We start from the raw sequence: 23,742 nt of genomic DNA on the forward strand, positions 1-23,742 counted from the left end.
AGATTTGCTCCTTATGATTATTTATAAGTTGAAATATCAAAGCTAAGTTGTCAAATAATGAAAATGGTTGGTACTGGGTGCACACATGTTATGTATTATGTATATTAAGCAATTTTCTTCATATGTGTGTATGTGTATATATATGTGTATATATATATATATACACACACACATATAGTGTGTGTATGTGTGTGTGTGTATGTGTGTAATCAGAGATCAACATCTGAGGTATTGTTCCCCTTTTTGAGGGACAGGGTTTCTCAGTGTCCTGAAACACACTACTTAGGCCAGGATTGCTGGACAGGGAACTTTAAGGGATCACCCTGTCTCTGCTGGCCCAGTGTGAAGACTGTAAATACAGGTTTCCATGCTTGGCTCTTTCACAAAATTCTAGGGTTTAAACACAGCTAGGTAAGCACTTTCCTCACTGAGCTACCTCACCGGTCCTAACTTTTTTCCCCTTGAGACAGATTCTCACGGGGTAGCCCAGAACACCTCGCATTCAGGACTCGAATGCCCACCATACTGAGGGATGGAATTACAGATACAATTAGGAGCCCCTGTCCTTTGCATCTGACAATCCTGTTGTTTGAGCATTTACTTTCCACGCTGCTTTAATGACTCCTCGGGAAAGCCTGTAAGGAGAGTTCAGAGTAGCCCAGTCATGATGAGTGTACAGGAAAGTTTGTGTGGGCTTGACGCTCTATGGGTTTTAGTCTGTGATCACATGGCTGGACTCGTCTATAATGAGGCATTGTGGTGCGAGTGCTTGGTGGGACAAAGTTACTCCGCACATAACCAAAGAGCTAAGAAAAGAGATAGAGGTTGGCACCGTCCCAAGGACACTCTAAGGGCTTGCTCCATTGACATGGAGACATACTATTAGGCTACCTAACGTACCACCTAAAGGATTCTCGGTCTTCTAATAGTACAGGAGACCAAGCCTTTAGGATAGGGAACATCAGGAAGACACATTCAAAGAATTAATATCATAGCTCCAATAATAACTGTATATGGAAGATACTGCCTGAGGTTGGCTTCAGTTCCCTACTTCCAAACACTGGCTCAGATTACTGAAAAACAGTAGCTGGGTAATTTCACTGATCTCCAATCATCATAAAAGGTCATAGCGTGGAATATTATTTGGAACTCTTGAATTCTGTAGCCAAATAAGAGCTTTTCCCTTTAACACATGGTGCAGAGTGAAATAGGTGATTACCTTCAGCCTATAGCTCTTACGAATTACAAAACCTTAATCCATTAGACTATGGAGCCTTTCAAATCTTAGTGTTACATTGTGTTCTCACAATAGTCCTCTCTCCTCTTCTCTCTCTCTCTCTCTCTCTCTCTCTCTCTCTCTCTCTCTCTCTCTCTGTGTGTGTGTGTGTGTGTGTGTGTGTGTGTGTGTGTGTGTAATCTGAACAGATAGACAGTAGTGGATAGATCATCCTTATGACATTATTCAGAAAATTGTCCTCTTTGGAGAAGTCTAAGGTCACAAAAATTAAAGAATATATACAATACCACTTTCAAGGATTCTTTTAATATTTAGGTGCTGGCTGGGACAATCTACACATGCATGTAGATGTTCATGATAGCAAGAAGAGAGAGGACACAGGATGCAGGAGGTGGGCTTACAGGTTTCGTGAACCACCATGTAAACGCTGGAAACTGAACTCAGCTTCTAGGCAAGAGAAGCAGATGGTTCTCTCTCCAGCCCTGCGTTATCATTCTGAAATCTGAACTGCAAAGCCCGGTTTATTTTCATTTGTGGGGAATCTTGGGTGTTATTGAATACAGAAGAGCTTAAGTACCTCTTAAAGCAATAGCTAGAATTAGAAGACAGTCCATTTCCTTGTAAGAGGAAACACCCCTCTGCTACTCTCTGCCCACAAAGAGTGTGTTCTTGCCAGAAGCACAGGGACTAGCTGGTGATTGAGGACACTGTAATTGTAATACTTGTAAAAGTCTTTGATAAATTGCCCTTGGTCCGGATAGTACTTGACTCTCTTGAAACAAAGATTGCACAAGGCCAGTGAAACATTTTAAACTTTACTGTGTAAGCATTCTCTGCCTCACCTTCAACATAATATGCTTTCTTGGCTCAAATTCTTGCTAGAAAACTAAAATAAATAAAAATAGAATAAAGTAAAATAAAATAAAATGCCAATATAGTTCAAGGTACATTAAAAAAATTAGAGGAGCCAGGTACATGGCTTGCTGGGTAAAGTGCCCACCACACATGCATGACCGCCTCACTTTGGATGCCCAACACCCATATAAAAATTCAGATCTAGTCATATGAGTCTCCAACCCCAGGGCTAGGCAAACCAAGCCAGGAGGATCTACAGAGCTTGCTAGCAGTCAGACTACCATCAATATGCGCCAAGTTGAGTGAAAGAGTCTATCTCAAAGTCAAAGCAGAGCAGTCAGAGAACAATCAAGGAAAATACAAACATCCAGCTCGGGCATCCACAAGTGTACACACACACACACACACACACACACACACACACACACACGTGCCGTCATCATTAATTTTAAAAAGCCACTCTTTTGCCCTACTGTATTCAAATGAGAGTCTTTCTGTGTGATACGAATGGTTTGACTCTCTATGTAAGGAATCCTAAGAATGGCTAGATGGATATCACACCCAAATGACCTATCCAGCTTTCTAATGATAAACTCTGCAATTACCTAGATGTCCACTGTGTCAGATGCAAAATGACCTTAGCTGCATTTTGTTTTCTACCTCATCTTTTCTCCCAACTATGAAATAGCTACCCAGCTATCTATTATTTTTCCAAAACTGTCATGATTAACAAAAACAAACCCAGGAACTTGACATTTAAAACAAACCCAGGTTTAGATTTCCCAACCCTGTTGGTCAGAAATGTATGAATCAAGCCTCCAAGAAGTCTGCATTCCTTCAGAGAAGCCCCAGAAAACAATCCACTTTCTGGTCATCTGGGCTCTTTGGAGAGTTCAGCTAACTATTGCCTCCCCCTTTCATACTGACTCTCAGCCGAGCTCAATGTTCTGTTCCTAAAGGCCACCCCAGTCTTCGGCCTGTACAACCTTCCTGTGCATTTAAGGAAAGCAACAGGTCACATCTCTCCCTATAGTGGGTAAAAAATCCATGGTGAATTTCCTCTCACTCACCCATTCCCGCAGAATAGGTTGCTGCTTTGTGTAATTCCCAATTTGAAATAGCAGTGCCTTTTGGAAAATAAAATAATAATGGTAAAACTCTTGCAAGCACGGCTAGGCTACGTGGGAACTCAGAATTAAATTACATTTTTCTGATTTGCCTCTAGAAAATTCACCATCAGAACTTTAAAGAATGTGCTGATGATGTATAAATGAAAATCACTCCACTCCAGACAGGGGGAAATAAATTAACTGTCTGCAGTGGGACAGCCTGGTCCCCAAGCAATAGCCTTGCATCTATAAAGGACCTCATGCTTGGAGTAAGGACAGCTATAAACCAAAGGACAAGGTCTCTGTCTCATCCTGTATTTTGCTGGCGAGGTGTAGCTCATACCGTTTAGTTAACTTCACGTTCATCCATCTAGTGATGGTTTTTATTCAGGACCGAAATATATGAAAATGTACTATATCTAGATTGCTGATATCATGTGGCACAGGTATGTTCTTGCAGGGGGACAATCCAATTATACAGAGGATTATTTTCCTGCTTGCTTTCCACGATGATGTCAATGAAATATACGATGAGTTGGAAACTTACAGTTCTGTGGGAATCCTGAAAAACATACACAACCACACAAGCACATGCAAGCTGACAGTTGACCTGCAGGCTTTTAGGGAAAAGGAATATTCAAGAGATTCGGTTTTTACACTGTGATTCGACCAAAATGTAAACTACAACAATAAGTGAGGCAAAAGAATGTTTAAGCTAAAAAATGAGCTTATTTGAAAGTCTGTTAGACAGAAGAGGAAATAAAGAAGAAATGTAGACCTAGACTATACTGGTTTTACATGGGGGATCTCCTGTAATCTATGGTGTGGCTATTAAAATCTAGACATGACTATTTACAAACACTGCAATTGTCAGGGTCAAGCTGCTTTATGATAATACTTAGGCACTTATGTTTTACACAGAGATAAAAAGTGTGCACACAATGTCTCCCAACTCATTGATTCCCCCCAAAGGAGCTGTATGATTAATCCCTGTGCTTCTACACACAATAACTCAGGGTGTTTTCAGAAAATGAATGACTACCATGCTCTACAAGCCAATATCAGCCCTTTCTCTCCTCCCAGTAATCCCTCACATAAGTCCTTCCTCCATTCTCCTTAGAAGGGGAAATGGCCCCTCTGGGTGCCAACACCCCTTGCAAACACCCATCAGACTCCTTGCCCTCATACCTCACACATCAAGTTGCTGCAGAACTCGGCACATACTTTCCTGCTGAGGCCAGCAGCCCGTGCTCTTAACCATTGAGTCACTGACTCCATGTTCTTATAGGTTCTATTTCTCCTTAGCTTTCCATCTCTCTGCCTGGGCACAGCACTTAAATTAGTTAGCAGAGCCAAAGATTTAGCTCAGTTGGAGAAGTACTAGCCTTCATGCATAAAGACCTGGGTATGAGTCCTGACAGCACACAAACCATGAGTGGTAGCTTATGCTGTAATCCCAGTACTCAGAGACTATGGGATGAGACATTGTAGGTCATCATTGGCTACTGTTCTTGTGTCCAGCTTGACACAGAATAGGGTCATTCAAGTAAAGGGAAGCACAACTGAAAAAAAAATGTCGCAACTTTGTTGGCCTGTGGGCAAGCCTAAAGGTCATTTTCTTGATTAATGTTTGATGGGGGTGGGGTCAACTTGATCTCGTTAGCACCAGAGCATGGCATGAGGCTGGGACTGTAAGACCCTCTGTCTTCTTAGGGATAGTATATACAATTATTTCTTCTAAGGGCAAAGATAAACTACTTGGTAATATTTAGAGAGTAAATCTCTCTGTCACTCAGGTAGGTTATGTCTGTTTGCTTGTTTCCGTATAAACGGGGTTGCTATACTCTCTGCTTCATGCAATGAACAACGAGTAATAAGCTTATGAAGTCTCGGCCAATGAACTTGTTCTCCATTAGATGCTATAATTAACTGCTACTTCTCTTACGTTATCCTAATTAACTCAGTCACAATCTTGGGGGTCTCAAATATGAAGACTGGCCTATTCTAAGGTATGCAAAGCCTTATTGTTTTAATGTTCTTCAGAGAAACAGAACCTCTGCTGTATGAAGGAAGCAAGAAAAAGGGGCGTATACATTTACAAGAGAAAGAAGAGAGATGAGATTGATTGAAGAGACTGAATGGCTTAGTCAGGGTTTCTATTCCTGCACAAACAACATGATTAAGAAGCAAGTTGGGGAGCAAAGAGTTTATTCAGCTTACACTTCCACATTGCTGTTCATCACCAAAGGAAGTCAGGACTGGAACTCAAGCAGGTCAGGAAGCAGGAGCTGATGCAGAGGTCATGGAGAGATGTTCCTGACTTGCTTCCCCATGGCTTGCTCAGCTTGCTCTCTTATAGAACCCAGGACTACCAGGCCAGGGATGGCACCATCCACAATGGGCCCTCCCACCTTTGATCACTCATTGAAAAAAAATGCCTTACAGTTGGACCTCATGGAGGCATTTCCTCAAGGAAGGCTCCTTTCTCTGTGATAACCCCAGCTTGTGTCAAGTTGACACACAAAACCAGCCAGTACAATTGACCCTTTGTCCACTTGACACACAAACACATCACTATTAAGCCTTAACCCTTACTTTCTTATTCATCCCCAAGACCTAAATAACCTTTAAAGTCCCACAGCCTTTACATAAAATTTCAATCCCCTTAAAATATCCAACCTATTTTAAAATTTAGAGTCTTTTTACAATTCAATGTCTTCTAACTGTGGGCTCCACTAAAACATTTCCTTATTTCAGGAGGGAAAAATATTAGTGCATAGTCACGATCAAAAGCAAACTCAAACTCAAACTGTCCAATGTCTTGAATCCACTCACCATCTTTTAGGCTCTCCCAAGGGCTTAGGTCACTTCTCCAGCTCTACCCTTTGTAGCACACAACTTGTCTTCTAGGCTCCAGCTGCCTGTTCACTGCTGCTGCTGTTCTTGTTGGTCATCTCATGGTACTGGTGTCTCCAAAACGCTGCTGTCTTCTGCTGCAACTAGGCTTCACCAATAGCCCATAGATTCTCTTCATGGTGTCAGGCCTCAAATCCTTTACATGGCCCCTTTAGTCCTGGGCCATTAATTGCAACTGAGGCCATACATTCACCAGTGGCCTTCCACAGCCTCTAACAGTGCCTAACTTCAGCTGCTTTTCATGACCCCATTATGCCTTCAAAGGCAGTGCCACATGGGTGACTCTTATACATTACCAAGTCCAGCTGCAGCATAGGGTACAGCCTTGGCTATCTCTGGAACACAGCCTCTTTGTGCTCTAAGAAAACACTTCCCAGAAGATTCACCTCAATGATGCTGGTCTCTTCTTAATCACCACTAATTTCTTAGTTCCAGCTGACCAACATCAATAGTCCCCGTGATGCAAAGATTTTGCTTTAGTAGTTCTGGTATCTTGCTAATCACAGCGGATTCTTTGGTCCCAGGAACCAAAATCATAGAACCTTCACAACCAAAACAGCAATGGCCCTGATAAGTCTTTCATCTTCCCTCTGAAATTTCACAAGCCAGGCCTTCGTCTTCTGCACTGTTCTCAACATTATCTTGCAAGCTCCCACAGAACATCCCACAGAGCTCTTAACAAAATTAAGAACTCAAAGTTCCAAAGTCTTTCCACAATCCTCCCCAAAACATGGTGAGATTGTCACGGCAATATCCCACTATGCTGGAACCAATTAGTCTTAGTCAGGGTTTCTATTCCTGTACAAACATCATGGCCAAGAAGCAAGTTGGGGAGGAAAGGGTTTATTCAGCTTACACTTCCACATTGCTGTTCATCACCAAAGGATGTCAGGACTGGAATGCACACAGGGCAGGAATCTGGAGGCAGGAGCTGATGCAGAAGTCATGGAGGGATGTTACTTACAGGCTTGCTTCCCCTGACTTACTCAGCTTGCTCTCTTATAGAACCCAGGACTACAAACCCAGGGATGGCACCACCACAATGGGCCCTCCCACGTTTGATCACTCATTGAGAAAACGCCTTACAGCTGGATCGCATGGAGGCATTTCCTCAAGGGAGGCTCCTTTCTCTGTGATAACTCTAGTTTGTGTCAAGTTGACACACAAAAGCAACCAATACATTGAGATTGTAGCAATTTGCTCATGCAATTCTCTAGACAGATAAAGCCAGTGCAGTGGGATTTCCAGGCTGGAGAACCCGCAAGATGATGATGTAACTCAGTCTAAGGACCCGGGTAGGTCTATCACTGTTGATTTGAGTTCCAAGCTCCCCAGGCCTGAGAACCTTCACCTCTGATGTCAAAGCTCATGATAAGATGGATATCTCAACTCAAGAGCAGTGAGAGGAGAAAAAAATATCTCTCTCCTCCCTCTTTCCCTCTCCCTCTCCCTTCCCCTCTCTCTCTTCCCTCCCCCTCTCTCTCTCCCCCTTTCTCTTCTATTGGCACCTGCAGTGGACTAGAAGGCAAAACCCAACTGTGGTGATGACAAATCTTCATCACAAGATCTATTAACTCAAATCCGTAGATACTCCCATAAACACACTCCTCCTGTTAAGCTACTATCTGAACCTGGTCAATTCCTATAAACTCCACTGTCATTTCACAAAGACAAAGGCTATGCGGTGTTCAGTACTGAAATTCCAGGCAAGGCATGCTCGTTAAACTCAAATAGGGAAATTTTCCAAGGGTTACCATGGTCACACAGTTATTTTTGTTCTGTCATAGAATGGAGCATAGCAAGAAGAGTCGAGAATCTGCTACTGTGGAATATGGGGGAAGTAAGTTCACAGGTCGTGGGGTGCAGTCGCCCTCTCACATATCTTGATGGGTTTTACTTATTATCTGCAAACTAAGTGGTGTTCTCCCAGTAGGCAGAGGTCTTCACTTTAGGACCTACAGCCAATGAACACAATTTCTGCCAGGCTGATCTACTCAGGATTTTTTTTAAAGCTTGTGCCAAGTATCTCTCCCATGTCCTGATTTGGTCAATTTTTTATCTATTTTGTGGTTCACAGAGATGTTTTACAAGCTGGATTTTATATTCAGTTCTAAGCTCCCCCATCACAGCCCATTTGCCAGGAAGGTCATTTCTCATAGCATCAGCAATTAGTCTAGAGACGTCCAGTGGATCTGGAGAGAAGTAATTGTGGCTTGTAGAAAGATATTGTAAATGGAAATGGAAATAAATGGCTGAACCCAAGGAATATTTATGAGGTACCACTGCAGCTTGAGTGATTGATTACATGCCAGGGCTGAAAGGGAAAGTATCACGGATGCCTGCCGGATGCCTCAGTCCTCAAAATATTTAGCTGATATGCATCCGTATACACAGAGAGGATAAACATGCAGCACGTTAATATTAAAGGGGCTGCAAAACCAAATACGCCTATAAACATTACGTACCCCCATCAAATACCTTCTGTATCATTAAGATGACTTCTAAGTCAAGCATGGAAACAATTTAAAAGGAAACCAACAATAATTTGGGTTTATTTAAACAAATACATCCAGTTGAGAAATTGTACCTATTTTACAAGAACTTTAGATTTCCATAGCAATGTTTTATTTGGGCTTTGATGCAATGATCCGAGTGCAGATGTTTTATTTAACATTTAGCAACCCCAATGCATCTGATCACTCAGCAGCGCAGCTCTTAAGAATTCATTGATTTTATTCATGTAAAAGTTATTCCTCTTCCCCGCATAGTTTCTCTGCTACTCGCTCATCCTAATGCTTGTTCATGCACAAGAGAAGATTTTAAGTAACACTCAGAATATGACCTATGCTTCATGCATGGGGCAGTGGGAAATCAAAGGATCCTTGTTGTAGGCATCCAGGAAAGCAGTAGACAGGAAATGAGTAAAGCTTAAAATTAGGATGCTAGGCACATTCCTGAAAAATCTAGATAATAATTACACATAGTTCAAGGTTCCAAAATGATGTAAGAATAATACAGTGTGAGATACCTGTGAAATCTGTGCCCTCAAGAGAGGCATAAATGAAAAGAGAGAGAGAGAGAGAGAGAGAGAGAGAGAGAGAGAGAGAGAGAGAGAGAGAGAGGCATAAATGGGACTGTCCTGCATTGCCGGATCCAGTTACATAAGAAAGGCACAATGCAGATTTCTCTAATGCAAGCCAAGAATGTGAATCAGTGCTTCGGGGATGGCTCTGTCAGTAAAATGCTTGCCTGGCAGACGTAAAGACCTGCATTGAATACCTAGAACCCATCTGAAAAAGACTAGGCATGGCAAATGCTTGAAATCCCAGCACTGGGGAGGCAGAAGCAAGGAGATGTCTTGGGCTCTTTGTCTGGCTTCGTGCCAAGGAGAGAGTGCGTCTCAAAAGACAGGTCCATGGCAGTGCAGGAGGAACAACCCTATGGGTTCTTTTGCACATGTTCACCTGTGTAAACATGAACACACAACACACACACACACACACACACACACACATGCACACATAAGTGTGTGCTAGCATGCATTCACTCTCAAATAAAACAAAGGCCCTTTCCCTAGATACATTTAGATAACACTTAACATAAGCCACTAATCACGTTTCTCAGATTACCTAGTTAGGATGATTGCTCTAGTTAAACAATGGATGTGTTGATCTTCCCACATCTTCTACACTCCATAGTAAAGCTTTCAACTCCTTAAGTATTCCAAAGAAGCCACATTAGAGGCAGGAGAGTATTGGTTTAACTCAGGACACATTTAGGATGCTCTAGTGACTCATTTTTACTTAACCCAAAAGTATCACAAGAGATGTAAAAATAAACACCTTAAGCTATCACTGACATAAAATCTCGCAGGCATTATGTGTCGCCGATAATTAGAATTTGCAGGTTCAGCTGGTAACTTGGTAATTAAATATCACATAAGCCCAGCATTTCTGGTTTAAAACATCTAGAATAAATGTATAAGAACGCTTGGCTAAACTGTAAGCTCCCATCCAAATCCTACATCATACACTGGGTACTTAAAGCAAAAAAAACCTTCAGCGCTGGACTTAAAAATGTGTTCTGGAGATCTTCAGAACTGCAATATTGTGGAAAGCCGTAATAGCTTCCGCTGTTACAAGATGGCGCTGGCTTCCATTGCGGCAGCCCGGCTCCTCCCTGTAAACAAACTGTGTGCGCATGCGCAAGGGTGTGTTTGCGCCAAGTCTTTGCCCACCCCGGGGCGTGCCAATGAGATCACGGCTATGCGGCCAATCAGGAAGGAACACGTTGCTTTGAGGGATATAAAGCCAACGCTCTCTGGGGCCGTGGCGTCTTCCTCTTCAAGATAATAAATGCTTTGCTGCAGAAGGATCCTGGTGTCCGCGTGTGTTCTTGCTGGCGAGATGATAGTGCAGGACACAATATAAAAATGTTAGGCATCTGTTCCAACAGATCACCAGGTTGACAGTGACATCCCATGTCATTCTCTACAAAGCCTAGCCCATATTTGTACACTGCTGACATCCTGAGAGTACACCACAACTTTTAAAGGATAAACGGAGTCAGGGCAGTGACATCTTGCCTGGAGTCTCATAGGCAAAGTTGATCCATTTTCAGAAAGTTTTACCAAGGACATGCAATGCCTCTTGTCTCCTGCTCGGTACCATCTGAAATTGCAAATGTTTGCACCAGAGAGTGGAATGCCATTATAGATTGCAAAACTTACAGACAGTAGGAACCTGGAAAAGAAAGGGCAGCTCCTTAAACTCACAGGATACTATACAGAACTACCACTGCGGGGTTCCATTCATCCATACGATTGTTACAGAGATTACAATGAAAATATTTGCTTGTTAGTTAATTGTGGATTGACTCGACAATTATTTTGCTAGTCCTAGCAATTTGTGGCAGAGAGTGTCATTTGCATACTGAGACTGGCACATGTGTCTATAAACACAGCAAGGAGATTCTCCCTTGAGACCTTCATGAGCAAGCAAATAGGAATGGCGGTCATTAAGTTAATCTGCTGTCCCGGTGTAAGTATCAGCTGAACAGCTGTCAAAATTTTTGAATACCTGGTCCTTTATCCACTGTAAGCTGCACTTCCAAGAACATATTCTGTGTTCTCCAAAATGATCCTATAACTTAGTCATTGGCTTCTTGCTCTGCCCAGTGTCTTGGACTAGGTATCATCAAATAAACTCACTAGAAATTTGGCTATTAAAAGAAACTAAATATGTCTATTCTAGATGATGAGATAAATCTGTCTGAATTATATGATGCTTTGCTCTATCTTGTGATGTGAATGTGTTAATTTGTTCATATATATTAAATGCAGGTAATTTGGTTCTTTTTAAACTAAATTATATATGGATTTCTGTGTGTGGACATGTGCACAAGAGTCAAGTGCCCCCAAGAGGCCAGAAGTGGGAACCAGATTCTCCTTCAACTATGGTTATAAGTAGCTATGAGCTGGGAACCAAACCCAGTTCCCTACAAAGAACAATACCATCCCTTAACCAGTGAGCCATATCTCCAGTATTATTTTTCACTACTATAATCTGATCCACTAGTTTGTGCTTGGATCATTCCTGTCTATGGCTTTGCATGTCCAAGTTCGGTTTTTCACAATAAATATTCTGGTTTAGTAGTTTGAGGATTTCATGGCTCTTTGATTATATTTTTAGAATCTATAAATACTTCTGTTACTCGTTTTTTTATACTGTGTCTCTGTGTGTGGTCATTTCTCTTAATTGTGAGGTTCCGGTGACCATCGTTCTGTTACTTGAAAATTTGCTTCTCTGTTTTCCAGTTCTATAGGGAGTTGAGTTCAGAATCCTCCCATAGACGTAAATGACTCTTGTTTTTCACAAATTTGCCATTCGTGGTCATACCCTCTGTGTGGACCTTGGTGATCAGTCTTTCCTTTCTATGTGTCAGGCTGCAGAATTCCCCACGGTGCCTGGAAAGCCTGATGAGCAAGGTCTTACGCCTTCCTCCAAAGCTCGTCCCAATGCAGTCCAAGAAGGACTGCTCACTTCGAAGAGCCTTTAACTCTTTGCAGCTGTACTGCTGTACCCTATACTAATTTTTATCTCTGACCTTCCATTCGCTCAGTCCAATGTAGAGGCACAGTGGAAAGGGCAACGATTAGCTGAGCAAAGGGACTGTGTGTAACCACTCCATCTCCTTCCACAATACCCAGCCCATAGGAAGCTTTCCTGAGGCCTGTGGACACAGAGCTCCTCTGAGGCACACTGGGACATTGTCCCAAAACATTCTCAAATAATCTGTGAAACCCAGTGAACTGTTCTGTGTGGGAACAGAGCCACGGACAGGCCATACCATTTAATCCATCTAACACATGGCTCAAAGAGATAAGATGTCAGGATGCTTTTACAAATTAATATTTTCTTTATTCTCAAGAATTTCTTGAGAGTAAAGATACATATAATCATAACAACACACGATCCTGTCCACCCACCATTTCCCTCTATTATCCACACATAATATTTCCTCCCACCAACAGCATGTATTATGTACTATTTTTGATGACTCAAGTACAGTACTTAACTAAGTTAAGTTAGTGTCGTCCCCATTTGCATGGGTGGGAGTGTCCTTGTCCACTGGAAAATAGACAGTACCCAAGATGACACATCTTCAAAACGGAAGGCTTCTCCCTCCCCCAGAAACTCTCCACTGCCCATAGTTTCTACATAAAACCTAGAGACTAGAGATCATGCACTGCATCTTCTCTGGGCTTTCGGCTACCTTAATCCTGTCCTTATCTTCCTTAGGTTACTATGGTTTCTGTGACTTCTTTATGGTGACCACCATGTCATTTCCTGAAGAAAGCATTTAATGAGACTCTAGCCAATCATCTGGCTCTTGTATTCTCTCTTTTCCCTCTTCTGCTTTCTTGGGTTTGGATTAGGGCTCCTGCTGAGTGAAAATTTTTGAACTATCATTTTGCAGTAGGTCCTGAAAACCTAAGAGCCTGCCCTGAAGGACAGGTTAAGTAATCATCCAGCAGCACTGTAGCTGAAGCCATAGACCCCGTCTTCTGAGCTGTGAACTCGGTTCTTCCTCAACTGAGGGTGCTTTTACACTGTGTGGTTCTGTGAGGTTAGCTGCCATTCTAATAATAACCAGAGATTATCATCTGCATTGGTGTGATGTCACATACTTGAGAAAACAGCATCTCACCGGAGACTAAAGAGAACAATATAGACCAGCAAGATGACTCATCTGGTGGAAGCATTTTCCATTCAGCCTTAAGACCTGAGTTTGGAAAAGAAGAGAGCTAGGTGACTCTTAAAAGTTGTCACCAGACTTCCATATGTGTACCATCACACATCTGTACACACACACACACACACACACACACACACACACACACAAACACACACACACACACACAAGTAAATATAATAAGCATTAAATAAAAGGACTTCATCTTCAGCATTTACCCACCTTTCAGCTTCTGGAGATTAAGATTCTTTCTGCTTTCATATTTTTCCAATCAATGCTGTGCGTTTGGACTAACCAGTGGACTGAGGTCCCCACAAGATTCCCCATTAAGAAAAATAAGAGTGCACTGTAGGATTAATAACTGGTGCCTGTTGTAGGATTAATGGTGGGGTCTAGGGTCCACTCTACCATAGGGCTCAGGCAGCTGGGTAGGCAGAACTCGGAAAGTGTGGCCATGCTTACCCCACGCAGCCAGGCGGGTGTAGGGCTGTGAGAAGCTGCTGGACACCACTCGAGAGGTAGGGAAGCACAGTCGGAGCGCAGGACACAGCCGGAGCTGGCTCAGGGTCCTCTGGCCTGCAAGGAGGCTGGGACCATAGGTTCTCAGCTCTTGGGCATCCAGGTGCCACTGGGATGCTGTGGAAAAGCTGAGAATGGACTGGGGGCCAGTGTGGCTGGACCTAGCCTGGGGCCAAGGGTGAAAGAAGGGACTCTGGCTGGTCCTGCAGGGGATGTCCTTGACTGGACAGAGGTGGTGGGCTTGAGGTCAGGGAAGCCTTCTGTGGGAGATTAGACAGTGGCTCCATAGGCGAAGGACTTCTCTGTCTTCCCACAGAAGATCCCATAAAAAGAGGCAGTCCATGGTTTCAAACTGTTTATTGTCATGGCGGAAAGTGGATATGTAGAACCATTCCCCACTTCTCAGAGTGCACCTGAGATTAAATACCTTCTGCAGGGAGGAATGTCTGGGAAGAGAAATTCATTGACTAAGCCTCCAGGCCTTTAGTTACCTCATTATAATGGAGATCTGTCTTGAGCCTATATTACCTACGGGGTCACATCCTCTACCTGAAAGGGGCTTGAGGCATTGCCCTTATGTGACTGATGGCCACAAACCTATGAAGGGCTGCAGACTAGTGATGGAGTCTGGTTTCCTGGGAGTCAGGCTGTCAAGGTGCCTATTGTCCCTTCAGGGTCACCGGGGTTTCAACCCTCCTCAACCAGGAACCAGGGTGTCCTTCACTGCACTACAGTGCACTTTTAGATCAACAGATTTAACACTGTACTAACCTGTCTAAGAAAACATGCAATTATCAAGAGGGGGCTGTTTGTTTTCAGGAATCCCTATTGCTGTTGATTGACACATGTTGGTTTTGCTCAGCTGATCCATCCACATTCACTTGACTGCTGACAGAGCACAATGCAGACCATCATTGGTATGGACACAACCCCACATGGCAATTGTCACACACACGGAATAGTTGCCTTCTATGTCAGATCTTTTAAATTTGAATTTATGTCCTAGCCAATGATTATTAGGCAAACACAAAGGGTTCTTGGCAGCAGGAAGTGATACTTCAAATATACAAGGTGATAGCTCCAAGAAACAGGGGCCAGACAAACTAAATGGATATGTGAAGTGGTAGTTTGTATATACATGGTCCAGGAGGTGGCACTATAGGGAGGTATGGCCTTGTTGGAGTAGATGTGGCCTTATGGGGGTAGGTCTGGCCTTGTGGGAGTGGGTATGGCCTTGTAGGAGTAGGTATGACCTTGTTGGAGTGGGTGTGGCCTTGTTGGAGTGGGTGTGGCCTTGCTGGAGTAAGTGTGGCCTTGTGGGAGTGGGTGTGGCCTTGTAGGAGTAGGTATGACCTTGTTGGAGTGGGTGTGGCCTTGTTGGAGTGGGTGTGGCCTTGCTGGAGTAAGTGTGGCCTTGTGGGAGTGGGTGTGGCCTTGTGGGAGTAAGTGTGAAAGATGCCATGTTCCCATTTTGATGATAATGGACTGAACCTCTGAACCTCTAAGCCAGCCCCAATTAAATGTTGTCCTTATAAGTGATGTCTTGGTCATGGTGTCTGTTCACAGCAATAAAACCCTAACTGGAGACCTGAGGCATGAAAATAGAATATTACTCCAAAGATTATCCTACCTAAACCAAAGGAAAGCATGATTAGTAATCCATTTCAGTTGGGGAAGTCAGAGAAATATAATATTCTAGGGTTGGATGGATGGCTCAGCAGTTAAGACTGCTTGTTGCTCATAGGACCTGAATTTCTAGTGCCCACAGTAGAAGCTCACAAATACCTGAAAGTCCAGGTCCAGGTATCTGGTCTCCACTGGGCTCTGTTGCCAGCCATAGACATGTAGCATTCACTCACACAGATACATGCACCGGTACGTCCATACATGCAAACAAAAATAAAATAATTTTTAGAAAATACATACTTTGAAAATTGCTGAGATTCATAAAGGATTTATCTTGAACTGGCTGGCCCTCGGGGCACAAACAGAATACATCATTCCCTCTGTCTCGTTTTCATTTTTCAGGTGGAGATTTGAAAGAGAGCCAACCAATTTCTCTTAGCTTTCAAGGAACAGAGATCGAGTCCTCTAGGCTTCTAGACTTACAGCCCCGAAATGTTCAGAGGTGACACTTGAGTTCTGACATTTGCATTTCTAGAATGTCATCTCTTGTCCAAGGCCATGTGTTTAGTGTCCAAATGGACAAATTGTCGTGGTTCAGCCTTTCAATTTCTGCAATAAATGTGAATCTGCCACTCTACCAAGTCAAAGTCCAAGAAGAGTCCAGGGACTCCAACAGTGCTTCCTCAAGGAGTTAGTCCTGGCTCTGCACCATGTAGCTGACTCCAAACAGTATTATGTTTTTCTCCTTCCCCAATCAGCTTTAATGCAATAGAAGCAAAGAATATATAACTTTGCCCTCTGATGATTCACAAAAACTATGACCTGTATGATAGATATGTTCCTTTTTCATAGGGTCGAAGACACCTGTCTGGTCAAACTTCTTTAAAATTACCTATTTAATAAGAGAATTGGAAAAACAGGAAACATATTGAGTCAACATACATATTACTTACATTTTATTTCTGTGTTACACACACACACACACACACACACACACACACACACACACACACGTGGTTTACAATCACGGACAGGTCACTGGGTGCTTTCCTTAGCAAGCCCTTTGACCTTGTTAAGTTGGAAGTTTTGATTTGCAAAAGACTCTCAGGTTTAGGTACCAACTCTAATCTGATCAGCCTACAAGACCCAAGTTGGGTTATGTCCATGGAAAGTTGTGGGGCATGTTCAGAATGGACTCTTCATGAATTAAAAATGAAAAGTGAGATTGATACTTTTACCAGACATTCATTGAGAGAATAGGCTGGTGAGATCAGATCGGCTACATGTGTCAAATTATACACATGAATTCACTATTATGTACATAAAACTAATTATAACCCCATGTAGACTTTGGGAATAATAAAAAGGTAAATTGTACATGTGTATAAGACAACTTTTTCTTACCTTGCGGAGCCCTGAGATCAAACTCCGATTGTCATGCTTCATCTGAACCATCTCCGTAGCAGCAACATGGAGTATGTATGTGCTTACACTAATTCTAAATGATAAAGACACATTTTCTGAAGTGATACACAGAAACTATGCAAGCAAATTAACTTTTAGTTTTGAATATCACAGTCTTTACACACTTACACCATAATAAGTGCAAATCAGCAATCTATTCCATGAGCTCTAGTAGAAAACAGAACCCATAATGTAAGTGCTGTCATATTATCTGTTTTTTATTTTATCTATTGTAGAAAGCAGTCCTTGGCACTCAACCTAGATACCTCTGACCCTAAAACTCAGAAGGCAGAGGCAGGGAGATAAGAATTCAGTTTAAGGTTAGCCTGAACAACACAGTAAGTTCTGTGCCAGCCTAAATGATGACAGACACCAAAATCTCAAAACAGGAAGAGAAGAGAGGTTCCCTTTGCTTCTCATTAATATAATAATAATTACTATAATCATCCTTTATTTTGTGTTACCATACCACCTCTCTTTTTCTTTTCAGGATGATGTGTTGCCAGAGACTAATGCTCTCACTGAGCAGTGGACCCCACCCCCCTCCAATTTGTCATCTATTAAAGAACTGAGTACAGAAAACTTAATAAATTAAGAGGATAAATAAATTCACAGGTGTAAATGGAAATGTTCCCAACTCAAGGCAAGTAATAATTCACGATGATCAGGAGGAAATTACCAGAATTAAAACAGGGTCCTAAGGCTAGGACTTTCCCATCCTGTTGAACAGCTAGATGGAAGGTGCTAACTGGTTCAGAAACACTTGGCAGCTTAAGAAATCCTGTCAAGTCAGCTGTCCCTTATACCCTGCACAGTTCACTGCTTGGTGCATCCACATATATACCAGGCTTAGGATTTCTCTTCCACAGTGTGCTTTCTCAGCCACCAAGGAGTCAAGCCACCTGGACTAAGGATTAAATCAAGATATGCACAGAGTATTATTAAGCATATACAAAGAGAACAGTCAACTTACATACAAGGTCAAAAGTCAGCCCCAAGTTCTATGAGCCAAAGTTGATATCAGGTACAAGCTTCAAGAACAAATTGCTTTTCAAAGGCTTATTCCAGCTTTGTCAGGCTAGCATGAGGTGTGCCCATTTGCCTGGGCAAATTGAAACTTCAGAAGCAGCTCATGAGCAGATGCCTGGCATCTGCCCGGTCCATCTGGAAGCATTTACGGTAGATGAAAGAGGGTCCTGACCCCCCTACTCCTGCTTTGCTGACCCACATTTGTGTGAAAGTGGACAGTGGACCCGGGATGGAGCCAGCAATCCAGACTGAGTACTTGTTCTGAAGGGTAGCAATGATCTTGGTTTCATGATCTTGATCCAAGATAGTCTCATGAATACCCTGGGTTCCATGCCCAGAGAAGAGAGCTGGGCAAACAACTGAATTGTTCATTTCCAATGGTGATCCCTTGCTCATCAGACAGTTTCTAGCTCTTCTCCTTCTTCATCATTATAAGGAGAAGGAGATATCAGTGGCCATTTCTTGCTCAAAATCCAGGGCAATATAATACGGCTTTAATGTCTGCCACTAATATCAAGTTCAATTGTGCTGTGAGGCTGTAGGCCCACTCAGTGAGTATCTTAATGAAATAGACTGTCATGTACCTGACAGTCAAGCCCAGAAAGAAGGTAGTATGTAAAAGAACACTGTATGTTTGAAGCATGTCACCAGAATCCACAACACCACCAGTGGGCACCCAGGGATGTACAGAGACAGCACTGCCCAAATGGCCATGCACATGATGGGTGTTGAAAGTGTCCAATATTATCTGCATCATCTACTCTCTGTTAGTCTCGGGTTCAAAGAACCCTTGTTTAGAAACAATGGATGTTCCCCAAGGGCCATGACAGTTCATAGAAGATGTGGTACTAGATCTTCTTGATGTTGTCCCAGTTGTTGACGATGCAGTACTCAATACACGTGTCAGAGTCAGGATATCCATCTTGAATTGGCCTCTTAAGCTGCATCATCAGAATCCTTCTGGCCCATGCCCGCCATGATGCCTTGATGTCAGGGATAGCCCCAAGGTGGAGCAATATCTGGATCTAAGGGCATCATTATAAACAAATCCAGCTTTATCCATGCAGAAGCCATTGCGAATGAGGATCTCCATGTTTTCTTCTTCCAATGCCTTCAGAAGAGGACAGATCAAGGGAGCAGTATAAATATGAACAGTACAGACCAGCAATGGAGAATGGGCCCTAATTATCCTTCTTTTTTATTGGTTATTTTATTTACATTTCAAATGTTATCTCCTTTCCCAGTTTCCCCTCCATAAGACTCCTATCCTCTCCTTCCTCCCCCTGCCTCTATGAGGGTGCTCCCCCACCTGCCCACTCACTCCTGCCTCAGCAGCCTAGCATTCCCCTATCCTGGGTCATCATCCTTCTTAACTTCAAACTCTTCCCCTACCACAATTCATCGACACCATTATTTCAAGGAGTTAGTAAAGCATAAGAATCTCTGGCAGGTAGGTGAAAACAGATGATGGGTTACCCCATCACAGCTATAATTCAGAACCCAATGATAGTAGTATACAGGGATCTGCTTTAAAAACAATAAGTGTGATGGTATCAGTAAATGTTGGGTAAGGAATTAAATAGCATCAATACAGGTCTGAAGAGAGAGCAGACCAAAGTTAAGGGTCTAAATAATCAGAAATTAGAATCATGAAGTAATGTGAGATGTTAAACATAATTTAGAGAAGCCCCTGTCTTAGCTGCAGCTCAGCATCCTTATTACTGGAAGAGTGGAGTCCACACTTGGGACCAGTGTTGGCCACTTAGCATCATATCTTATCAGTCTCATAGGAATCTTCTCTATGCTGTAAATACGGGCACAGATTCTGTTCTGTCTGGTTATTGCGTGCCTTACATTCTGCACAGGGTGTACTACCCTCTGCCTTCCCCAGTTGCCTCCTTGATGATTACTAGGACCTGAAGGGGTGTGGTTCTCCTCTCATGCTCTTTTTCTTGTGGAAGTAATTCTATAGTTCTTGCAGCAAGATCACTATAGTGGCTTGACTAGACATGGCCCTCATAGGTTCACAAATATTTTGGGCAATAGGGAATGGGACTACTTGAGAAGGATTAGGAGGTGTGGCCTTGTTGGAGGAAGTGTATCACTGGGGATGGGCTTTAGTTTTCAGAATCATCAATGGCTCTTTCTGGGACCCATGGATCCATGAGTAGAACTTTCTAGCTACTTCTCCAGCACCTTTTCTGCCAGTGTGCTGCCATGAGGATAATGGCTTAACTTCTGAAACTGTAAACAAACCTTAATTAAATACTTTCCTTTGAAAGAGTTTCTGTAGATATGGTGTCTCTTCACAGTAACAGAACACTGACTAAGACAACCATCATAAAAGGGAAAGTCTAGGGGTTGGGGATTTAGCTCAGTGGTAGAGCACTTGCCTACCAAGCGCAAGGCCCTGGGTTCGGTCCCCAGTTCCGAGAAAAAGAAAAAAGAAAAAGAAAAAGAAAAAGAAAAAAAAAAAGGGAAAGTCTTCCTGGGATCAAACAATAGACCAGGCTGGAGTCATACCAAAGACAAAATGTGTACCTTGGTAAAACACCCAGAAAGTAAAATGTGTAATAAATAAATAAATGCACTGCTTTTAAAGGGGGCTTAAAAGGGACCTAGGATATTTGTTTGATCTCAATCAAGTACTATAATATTACAGTCATAAACACGTATGAATGTGTGTTTCCAAAGGCATATGGATTGTGGGTAATTACTCATAGATCATTCATCCCTGGGTTCACCCCTGATTAAAGCTGCTAAACATAGGCATGTGTGTGGTTTCAGCTCATATAATCTCTTGCTAAAAATGAAAATATAATGTGATTATCACACAACTAACTGATCTCTGAAACTATCACTTCAATGAACGGTTGCTAATTATGGTGTGAAGGCAAAGAAAAGAGCACAGAAAAGAATGTGTCTGGATGTCAGAGGCAGAAGACTACGGAATATTTCAGGGCGACGTCACATGGGAAAGTGGACATGGCAGGGAAAAGACATGAGACACAGAAGCAAAGGTGGGCAGGACGGAACTGAAAATCCAGTTGTTTCAACACCTTTCTCGGACTTCCCTTGCCCCTAAATCATCTTGAGAAGTAGATTTGATTCCCTCCTTTGCATGGGGCAGGATTGGGCAGTAACTCATGCTCTCCTTCTTGGTACAGCATGTGAAAACAGTATCCCTGGAGTTCAAATCTCGGGAGCATAAATTTTATCCACAGAGTTAAATTTCAGTGAGTTTATATCATTTTTGTTAATGTATGACAGGTGAAAATGCATGCGCATGAATAGATTTCTTTGTTAAGAGGCTTTAAATTGTTCATTTGTTAGGGATATCATGCCAATTTTGACTCTGCCTGCTGCTGCTTTCTGCAAATATACAACTGGGTAAGTCCAGGCTAGGCAAGTCCGTTCTGCCCTGTGATTTTAAATGTTAAGTAAACAGTCAACCTGAAGACTGTTGCAGGCGAAAGTGTTTGTTTTCTGGCCTTTTAGAATAAAAAAGGTTACTGACTACCTGTATGAATCTTACCCTCTCATTTAAAAAAAAAATAATCTCAAAACCCGGGTGGCTTTTAAACAAAACAAGACCCTTCAGTAGCTGAACATCTGGCTGGCGTGCGAGCCATAGCAGAGGAGGAAATGTCAGTGACTCTCGGTTATTACCTGGATTGAATACATATCTGGGAAATTGCTGAAGCACATTTCCCCTTTGTCTGTGAGAGTATAGCCTGTAAGGGAGTGATATTAGGTACTAAGCCGGCCCGTGGATTCCAGTCTTTAGATAGAGACTTAGACTTGTGTATCCACAGGGTCTTCCTGGCTTTCATCCATAAGCAGGGATTGTACAGCCCTTGCCTAGACATCCACTGAAACCCCTCACGCGGAGATGTGCAACTCATAGGCTACCTCTGTCTCTGCACCCTGCGGGCTGGAACTTCTCGGCCTGAGATCGTTTGAGACAATCTAGCAACCCTCCCGTACCCACACCCATGCCTCAGATCTGTTCTTCTGGAGACGTCTGACGGATACAGATGGCATCTGATTTTGATTCTTTTTTTTTTCAATTTTACGTTGTATTTTTATTAACTGATAAAGCTATTTTTAACTTCTTTGAGTTCCAAATATAAATGTTTTATAAATGTTGATCTTTACATATTTAAGGATGATTACAATAAAAACATTCAAGATTGTCAGCAATTCTGCTACGCTCCACCCAACGGCTACCTAGCAACAGCTTGCAAGGTGACCTGGCTTATAAGGACTATTCTCTCTCTCTCTCTCTCTCTCTCTCTCTCTCTCTCTCTCTCTCTCTCTCTCTCTCTCTCTTCCTCCCTCCCTCCCTCCCTCTCTTTCTCCCTCCCTCCCTTCCTCCCTCTCTCCCCACACCATGACCTGGCTTATAAGGACTATGTTTCTCTCTCTCTCTCTCTCTCTCTCTCTCTCTCTCTCTCTCTTTCTCTCTCTCCCTCCCTCCCACCCTCCCTCCCTCCCACCCTCCCTCCCTCCCACCCTCCCTCTCTCTCTCCCCACACTGCCTTTGTAACCCAGCCATATCTATCTCTCTATCTCTCTCTCTCTCTCCATTTTTTCTTTCTCTTCCTCTCTCTTTCTCCCTCCTCTCTCTTCCACTACCCCTTTTCCAGTTCTCCTTCCCTTCTCCCTTTTGTTCTAGGCCTGTTCCATGGTGGTAAGTCCTCAGGAGAACATCTTGCCTGGACCCACTGAGGTGCTCTGTCCTGTCACATTATTCTGCCATTTTACAGAACACAATCTCGATTTTACACAATTTAAAATACAGCCACCCCATTACCCAAATCTCTGTATAAAAACACCTGAGAGAAGAATGCTAGGAGTCTCACCATTGCTGCCAGTTTTTGCATTTTTTGCCAGTTGTGCACAAGTATCCACAATCAAACTGTCATGGGCCAGCATCTGATCCCAGAGGAACCATGGGATACTCACCAGAGAGAAAGTCAATCCCTGAATCCTAACAAGAGCAGGACTGGACTCTTCAGCTGATCACTTTGTGTTTGTACAGGATGAGACTGGGGATTCAGGGCATCTGATTTTGAACTGTTAACTTAAAAGCTATCGAGATATAACCATTTTTCTCTTCTTGAGTACAATTTCGGTATGATCATTGACTTAAAAGATTATACCATGATGCTAACAATGGACTTCATGAACTTTTCAAATGCTTTTAAAATATGCTTCTGTATAAAGCCTCTGAGTCACTTAGTAAAGCCTACTCCTTACTGAATTCACTATAGATTGATATTAAACATAAAGAGTATTTACAATAGAAATTTTATTTTGATAAGCCACTGACTCTATTGTGACATTTAGGTCAAGGTGTTAGTTAGCATAGTCCAAAGATAAAATCAGGACTATGGAATCTAGATACACAGTGGTACAATATCCCAAGAAAAGTGGTTATACTCAAAGGCAGCACAGTAGTAGGATACACTTATTACCATTTAGTGATGCAGTGGGATACACTTATGTGCCATTTGGTGATTATACAATCAAAGGGATCAGACACTGTAGCTTGGTGCTAGGATAATAGGTGTGATTTAAAAGGCAGGCTTACTACCTAAAGGCTATACATGGATTGACCCTGGACTCTGACCTCATAGGTAGCAATGAATATCCTAGTAAGAGCACCAGTGGAAGGGGAAGCCCTGGGTCCTGATAAGACTGAACGCCAGTGAACTAGATTGTTGGGGG

This window comes from Rattus norvegicus, chromosome 20 (assembly GCF_021556685.1).
Source record: "Rattus norvegicus strain SHRSP/BbbUtx chromosome 20, alternate assembly SHRSP_T2T, whole genome shotgun sequence".
Lineage (NCBI taxonomy): Eukaryota > Metazoa > Chordata > Mammalia > Rodentia > Muridae > Rattus > Rattus norvegicus.